The following is an 8,017-nucleotide window of genomic DNA, read 5'->3' as shown; positions in this document are numbered from 1 at the left end:
TATACTGTACTTCCACAATCTTCTGGCAGTACAGAAGAACAAGCGGCAGATGTACTTAGGCTGAGTCATGGTGGTTTGGTGCAGAGACCATGCATATCATGGGAATAGTTCAGCATTTCTGCTCTGGTTTTCAGTCTATTACACCAAAACACCCACCTGATGACATCATTTCAAGAGCAAAAGCAGCAATTTGCAGAATTCGGCTTCATTGGAGAACTGAGCAATTGCTGAGCTGACAGCAAGTCCTGCTGGGTCCCTGTCACCTGCAGAGTGCTCGCATCCTCACCACGGTAGCGGGCATTGTGACAAAGGTTCTATGTCAGCTGGGTGTGGCAGCCGAGCGCCCGCTAGGGGAGGGGGAGCCTGTCAGCCCCAGGCCTGTCACTGCCTGCTGTCCCTCCTGTCACCAGCGAGGCCTCTGAAAAGTTTCCAAAACATCCCCAGACTTGGCTCCAAAGTGGCCAAAAGTCTCCAAGAGACAAGTCGGGAAGAAGGATATGGAACAGAGGGAGAAAGCCAAGGAAGAAGGACAAAGGGAGGCAAGAGGAAAAACTAGTGCGGGGCTGAAGGACTGAAATGGAGGAATTGAAAGACGAAAGCCAGGAAGCAGGAGAGTTTGAGAAAAGGAGAGAGGAAAGAAGAGACATGCAGCCAGACGAGGGCTTAGTGAGAGAGGCTGGGACAGAGAACAGGATGAGAAGGAAATAAGGCAAGGCAAGGCAAGGCTAGGCCAAAGGACGTTTCTTTGATTTATATTTTCTACCACATTCATCTGGAGATGAGGAGGAAAGCCATCAGACCTTATGGATTAGGCCCAAACAAAAGCCCCGGCTACTTGAGACACTTAGACTAAGCCTAAACCACAAAGATCTCTCCATAAAGATGGTTTTTATACTGTACTTCCGCAATCAGCTGGCAGTACAGAAGAACAAGCGGCAGATGTACTTAGGCTGAGTCATGGTGGTTTGGTGCAGAGACCATGCATATCATGGGAATAGTTCAGCATTTCTGCTCTGGTTTTCAGTGTATTACACCAAAACACCCACCTGACGACATCAGTTCAAGAGCAAAAGCAGCAATTTGCAGAATTCAGCTTCTTTGGAGAACTGAGCAATTGCTGAGCTGACACCAAGTCCTGCTGGGTCCCTGTCACCTGCAGAGTGCCCGCATCCTCACCACGGTCGCGGGCATTGTGACAAAGGTTCTATGTCAGCTGGGTGTGGCAGCCGAGCGCCCGCTAGGGGAGGGGGAGCCTGTCAGCCCCAGGCCTGTCACTGCCTGCTGTCCCCCCTGTCACCAGGGAGGCCTCTGAAAAGTTTCCAAAACATCCCCAGACTTGGCTCCAAAGTGGCCAAAAGTCTCCAAGAGAGAAGCTGGGAAGAAGGATATGGAACAGAGGGAGAAAGCCAAGGAAGAAGGACAAAGGGAGGCAAGAGGAAAAACTAGTGCGGGGCTGAAGGACTGAAATGGAGGAATTGAAAGAGGAAAGCCAGGAAGCAGGAGAGTTTGAGAAAAGGAGAGAGGAAAGAAGAGACATGCAGCCAGACGAGGGGTTAGTGAGAGAGGCTGGGACAGAGAACAGGATGAGAAGGAAATAAGGCAAGGCAAGGCAAGGCTAGGCCAACGGACGTTTCTTTGATTTTTATTTTCTACCACATTCATCTGGAGATGAGGAGGAAAGCCATCAGACCTTATGGATTAGGCCCAAACAAAAGCCCCGGCTACTTGAGACACTTAGACTAAGCCTAAACCACAAAGATGTCTCCATAAAGATGGTTTTTATACTGTACTTCCGCAATCAGCTGGCAGTACAGAAGAACAAGCGGCAGATGTACTTAGGCTGAGTCATGGTGGTTTGGTGCAGAGACCATGCATATCATGGGAATAGTTCAGCATTTCTGCTCTGGTTTTCAGTGTATTACACCAAAACACCCACCTGACGACATCATTTCAAGAGCAAAAGCAGCAATTTGCAGAATTCGGCTTCTTTGGAGAACTGAGCAATTGCTGAGCTGACACCAAGTCCTGCTGGGTCCCTGTCACCTGCAGAGTGCCCGCATCCTCACCACGGTCGCGGGCATTGTGACAAAGGTTCTATGTCAGCTGGGTGTGGCAGCCGAGCGCCCGCTAGGGGAGGGGGAGCCTGTCAGCCCCGGGCCTGTCACTGCCTGCTGTCCCCCCTGTCACCAGCGAGGCCTCTGAAAAGTTTCCAAAACATCCCCAGACTTGGCTCCAAAGTGGCCAAAAGTCTCCAAGAGACAAGTCGGGATGAAGGATATGGAACAGAGGGAGACAGGCACGGGAGCAGGCCAAAGGCAGGTAAGAGGAAAAACTAGTGCGGGGCTGCAGGACTGAAATGGAGGAATTGAAAGAGGAAAGCCAGGAAGCAGGAGAGTTTGAGAAAAGGAGAGAGGAAAGAAGAGACATGCAGCCAGACGAGGGGTTAGTGAGAGAGGCTGGGACAGAGAACAGGATGAGAAGGAAATAAGGCAAGGCAAGGCAAGGCTAGGCCAAAGGACGTTTCTTTGATTTATATTTTCTACCACATTCATCTGGAGATGAGGAGGAAAGCCATCAGACCTTATGGATTAGGCCCAAACAAAAGCCCCGGCTACTTGAGACACTTAGACTAAGCCTAAACCACAAAGATCTCTCCATAAAGATGGTTTTTATACTGTACTTCCGCAATCAGCTGGCAGTACGGAAGAACAAGCGGCAGATGTACTTAGGCTGAGTCATGGTGGTTTAGTGCAGAGACCATGCATATCATGGGAATAGTTCAGCATTTCTGCTCTGGTTTTCAGTGTATTACACCAAAACACCCACCTGACGACATCATTTCAAGAGCAAAAGCAGCAATTTGCAGAATTCAGCTTCTTTGGAGAACAGAGCAATTGCTGAGCTGACACCAAGTCCTGCTGGGTCCCTGTCACCTGCAGAGTGCCCGCATCCTCACCACGGTAGCGGGCATTGTGACAAAGGTTCTATGTCAGCTGGGTGTGGCAGCCGAGTGCCCGCTAGGGGAGGGGGAGCCTGTCAGCCCCGGGCCTGTCACTGCCTGCTGTCCCCCCTGTCACCAGCGAGGCCTCTGAAAAGTTTCCAAAACATGCCCAGACTTGGCTCCAAAGTGGCCAAAAGTCTCCAAGAGACAAGTCGGGAAGAAGGATATGGAAAAGAGGGAGAAAGCCAAGGAAGAAGGACAAAGGAAGGCAAGAGGAAAAACTAGTGCGGGGCTGCAGGACTGAAATGGAGGAATTGAAAGACGAAAGCCAGGAAGCAGGAGAGTTTGAGAAAAGGAGAGAGGAAAGAATAGACATGCAGCCAGACGAGGGGTTAGTGAGAGAGGCTGGGACAGAGAACAGGATGAGAAGGAAATAAGGCAAGGCAAGGCAAGGTTAGGCCAAAGGACGTTTCTTTGATTTATATTTTCTACCACATTCATCTGGAGATGAGGAGGAAAGCCATCAGACCTTAAGGATTAGGCCCAAACAAAAGCCCCGGCTACTTGAGACACTTAGACTAAGCCTAAACCACAAAGATCTCTCCATAAAGATGGTTTTTATACTGTACTTCCACAATCTTCTGGCAGTACAGAAGAACAAGCGGCAGATGTACTTAGGCTGAGTCATGGTGGTTTGGTGCAGAGACCATGCATATCATGGGAATAGTTCAGCATTTCTGCTCTGGTTTTCAGTGTATTACACCAAAACACCCACCTGACGACATCATTTCAAGAGCAAAAGCAGCAATTTGCAGAATTCAGCTTCTTTGGAGAACTGAGCAATTGCTGAGCTGACAGCAAGTCCTGCTGGGTCCCTGTCACCTGCAGAGTGCCCGCATCCTCACCACGGTAGCGGGCATTGTGACAAAGGTTCTATGTCAGCTGGGTGTGGCAGCCGAGCGCCCGCTAGGGGAGGGGGAGCCTGTCAGCCCCGGGCCTGTCACTGCCTGCTGTCCCCCCTGTCACCAGCGAGGCCTCTGAAAAGTTTCCAAAACATCCCCAGACATGGCTCCAAAGTGGCCAAAAGTCTCCAAGAGACAAGTCGGGAAGAAGGATATGGAACAGAGGGAGAAAGCCAAGGAAGAAGGACAAAGGGAGGCAAGAGGAAAAACTAGTGCGGGGCTGCAGGACTGAAATGGAGGAATTGAAAGACGAAAGCCAGGAAGCAGGAGAGTTTGAGAAAAGGAGAGAGGAAAGAATAGACATGCAGCCAGACGAGGGGTTAGTGAGAGAGGCTGGGACAGAGAACAGGATGAGAAGGAAATAAGGCAAGGCAAGGCAAGGTTAGGCCAAAGGACGTTTCTTTGATTTATATTTTCTACCACATTCATCTGGAGATGAGGAGGAAAGCCATCAGACCTTATGGATTAGGCCCAAACAAAAGCCCCGGCTACTTGAGACACTTAGACTAAGCCTAAACCACAAAGATCTCTCCATAAAGATGGTTTTTATACTGTACTTCCACAATCTTCTGGCAGTACAGAAGAACAAGCGGCAGATGTACTTAGGCTGAGTCATGGTGGTTTGGTGCAGAGACCATGCATATCATGGGAATAGTTCAGCATTTCTGCTCTGGTTTTCAGTGTATTACACCAAAACACCCACCTGACGACATCATTTCAAGAGCAAAAGCAGCAATTTGCAGAATTCAGCTTCTTTGGAGAACTGAGCAATTGCTGAGCTGACAGCAAGTCCTGCTGGGTCCCTGTCACCTGCAGAGTGCCCGCATCCTCACCACGGTAGCGGGCATTGTGACAAAGGTTCTATGTCAGCTGGGTGTGGCAGCCGAGCGCCCGCTAGGGGAGGGGGAGCCTGTCAGCCCCGGGCCTGTCACTGCCTGCTGTCCCCCCTATCACCAGCGAGGCCTCTGAAAAGTTTCCAAATCATCCCCAGGCTTGGCTCCAAAGTGGCCAAAAGTCTCCAAGAGACAAGTCGGGAAGAAGGATATGGAACAGAGGGAGACAGGCACGGGAGCAGGCCAAAGGGGGGTAAGAGGAAAACCTAGTGCGGGGCTGCAGGACTGAAATGGAGGAATTGAAAGACGAAAGCCAGGAAGCAGGAGAGTTTGAGAAAAGGAGAGAGGAAAGAAGAGACATGCAGCCAGATGAGGGCTTAGTGAGAGAGGCTGGGACAGAGAACAGGATGAGAAGGAAATAAGGCAAGGCAAGGCAAGGCTAGGCCAAAGGACGTTTCTTTGATTTATATTTTCTACCACATTCATCTGGAGATGAGGAGGAAAGCCATCAGACCTTATGGATTAGGCCCAAACAAAAGCCCCGGCTACTTGAGACACTTAGACTAAGCCTAAACCACAAAGATCTCTCCATAAAGATGGTTTTTATACTGTACTTCCACAATCTTCTGGCAGTACAGAAGAACAAGCGGCAGATGTATTTAGGCTGAGTCATGGTGGTTTGGTGCAGAGACCATGCATATCATGGGAATAGTTCAGCATTTCTGCTCTGGTTTTCAGTGTATTACACCAAAACACCCACCTGACGACATCATTTCAAGAGCAAAAGCAGCAATTTGCAGAATTCGGCTTCTTTGGAGAACTGAGCAATTGCTGAGCTGACACCAAGTCCTGCTGGGTCCCTGTCACCTGCAGAGTGCCCGCATCCTCACCACGGTCGCGGGCATTGTGACAAAGGTTCTATGTCAGCTGGGTGTGGCAGCCGAGCGCCCGCTAGGGGAGGGGGAGCCTGTCAGCCCCGGGCCTGTCACTGCCTGCTGTCCCCCCTGTCACCAGCGAGGCCTCTGAAAAGTTTCCAAAACATCCCCAGACATGGCTCCAAAGTGGCCAAAAGTCTCCAAGAGACAAGTCGGGAAGAAGGATATGGAACAGAGGGAGAAAGCCAAGGAAGAAGGACAAAGGGAGGCAAGAGGAAAAACTAGTGCGGGGCTGCAGGACTGAAATGGAGGAATTGAAAGACGAAAGCCAGGAAGCAGGAGAGTTTGAGAAAAGGAGAGAGGAAAGAATAGACATGCAGCCAGACGAGGGGTTAGTGAGAGAGGCTGGGACAGAGAACAGGATGAGAAGGAAATAAGGCAAGGCAAGGCAAGGTTAGGCCAAAGGACGTTTCTTTGATTTATATTTTCTACCACATTCATCTGGAGATGAGGAGGAAAGCCATCAGACCTTATGGATTAGGCCCAAACAAAAGCCCCGGCTACTTGAGACACTTAGACTAAGCCTAAACCACAAAGATCTCTCCATAAAGATGGTTTTTATACTGTACTTCCACAATCTTCTGGCAGTACAGAAGAACAAGCGGCAGATGTACTTAGGCTGAGTCATGGTGGTTTGGTGCAGAGACCATGCATATCATGGGAATAGTTCAGCATTTCTGCTCTGGTTTTCAGTGTATTACACCAAAACACCCACCTGACGACATCATTTCAAGAGCAAAAGCAGCAATTTGCAGAATTCAGCTTCTTTGGAGAACTGAGCAATTGCTGAGCTGACAGCAAGTCCTGCTGGGTCCCTGTCACCTGCAGAGTGCCCGCATCCTCACCACGGTAGCGGGCATTGTGACAAAGGTTCTATGTCAGCTGGGTGTGGCAGCCGAGCGCCCGCTAGGGGAGGGGGAGCCTGTCAGCCCCGGGCCTGTCACTGCCTGCTGTCCCCCCTATCACCAGCGAGGCCTCTGAAAAGTTTCCAAAACATGCCCAGACTTGGCTCCAAAGTGCCCAAAAGTCTCCAAGAGACAAGTCGGGAAGAAGGATATGGAACAGAGGGAGACAGGCACGGGAGCAGGCCAAAGGGGGGTAAGAGGAAAACCTAGTGCGGGGCTGCAGGACTGAAATGGAGGAATTGAAAGACGAAAGCCAGGAAGCAGGAGAGTTTGAGAAAAGGAGAGAGGAAAGAAGAGACATGCAGCCAGATGAGGGCTTAGTGAGAGAGGCTGGGACAGAGAACAGGATGAGAAGGAAATAAGGCAAGGCAAGGCAAGGCTAGGCCAAAGGACGTTTCTTTGATTTATATTTTCTACCACATTCATCTGGAGATGAGGAGGAAAGCCATCAGACCTTATGGATTAGGCCCAAACAAAAGCCCCGGCTACTTGAGACACTTAGACTAAGCCTAAACCACAAAGATCTCTCCATAAAGATGGTTTTTATACTGTACTTCCACAATCTTCTGGCAGTACAGAAGAACAAGCGGCAGATGTATTTAGGCTGAGTCATGGTGGTTTGGTGCAGAGACCATGCATATCATGGGAATAGTTCAGCATTTCTGCTCTGGTTTTCAGTGTATTACACCAAAACACCCACCTGACGACATCATTTCAAGAGCAAAAGCAGCAATTTGCAGAATTCGGCTTCTTTGGAGAACTGAGCAATTGCTGAGCTGACACCAAGTCCTGCTGGGTCCCTGTCACCTGCAGAGTGCCCGCATCCTCACCACGGTCGCGGGCATTGTGACAAAGGTTCTATGTCAGCTGGGTGTGGCAGCCGAGCGCCCGCTAGGGGAGGGGGAGCCTGTCAGCCCCGGGCCTGTCACTGCCTGCTGTCCCCCCTGTCACCAGCGAGGCCTCTGAAAAGTTTCCAAAACATGCCCAGACTTGGCTCCAAAGTGGCCAAAAGTCTCCAAGAGACAAGTCGGGAAGAAGGATATGGAACAGAGGGAGACAGACACGGGAGCAGGCCAAAGGGAGGTAAGAGGAAAAACTAGTGCGGGGCTGCAGGACTGAAATGGAGGAATTGAAAGACGAAAGCCAGGAAGCAGGAGAGTTTGAGAAAAGGAGAGAGGAAAGAAGAGACATGCAGCCAGACGAGGGGTTAGTGAGAGAGGCTGGGACAGAGAACAGGATGAGAAGGAAATAAGGCAAGGCAAGGCAAGGCTGGGCCAAAGGACGTTTCCTTGATTTATATTTTCTACCACATTCATCTGGAGATGAGGAGGAAAGCCATCAGACCTTATGGATTAGGCCCAAACAAAAGCCCCGGCTACTTGAGACACTTAGACTAAGCCTAAACCACAAAGATCTCTCCATAAAGATGGTTTTTATACTG

Source organism: Patagioenas fasciata, chromosome 8 (assembly GCF_037038585.1).
Source record: "Patagioenas fasciata isolate bPatFas1 chromosome 8, bPatFas1.hap1, whole genome shotgun sequence".
NCBI lineage: Eukaryota > Metazoa > Chordata > Aves > Columbiformes > Columbidae > Patagioenas > Patagioenas fasciata.
This window is presented reverse-complemented; position numbering follows the sequence as displayed.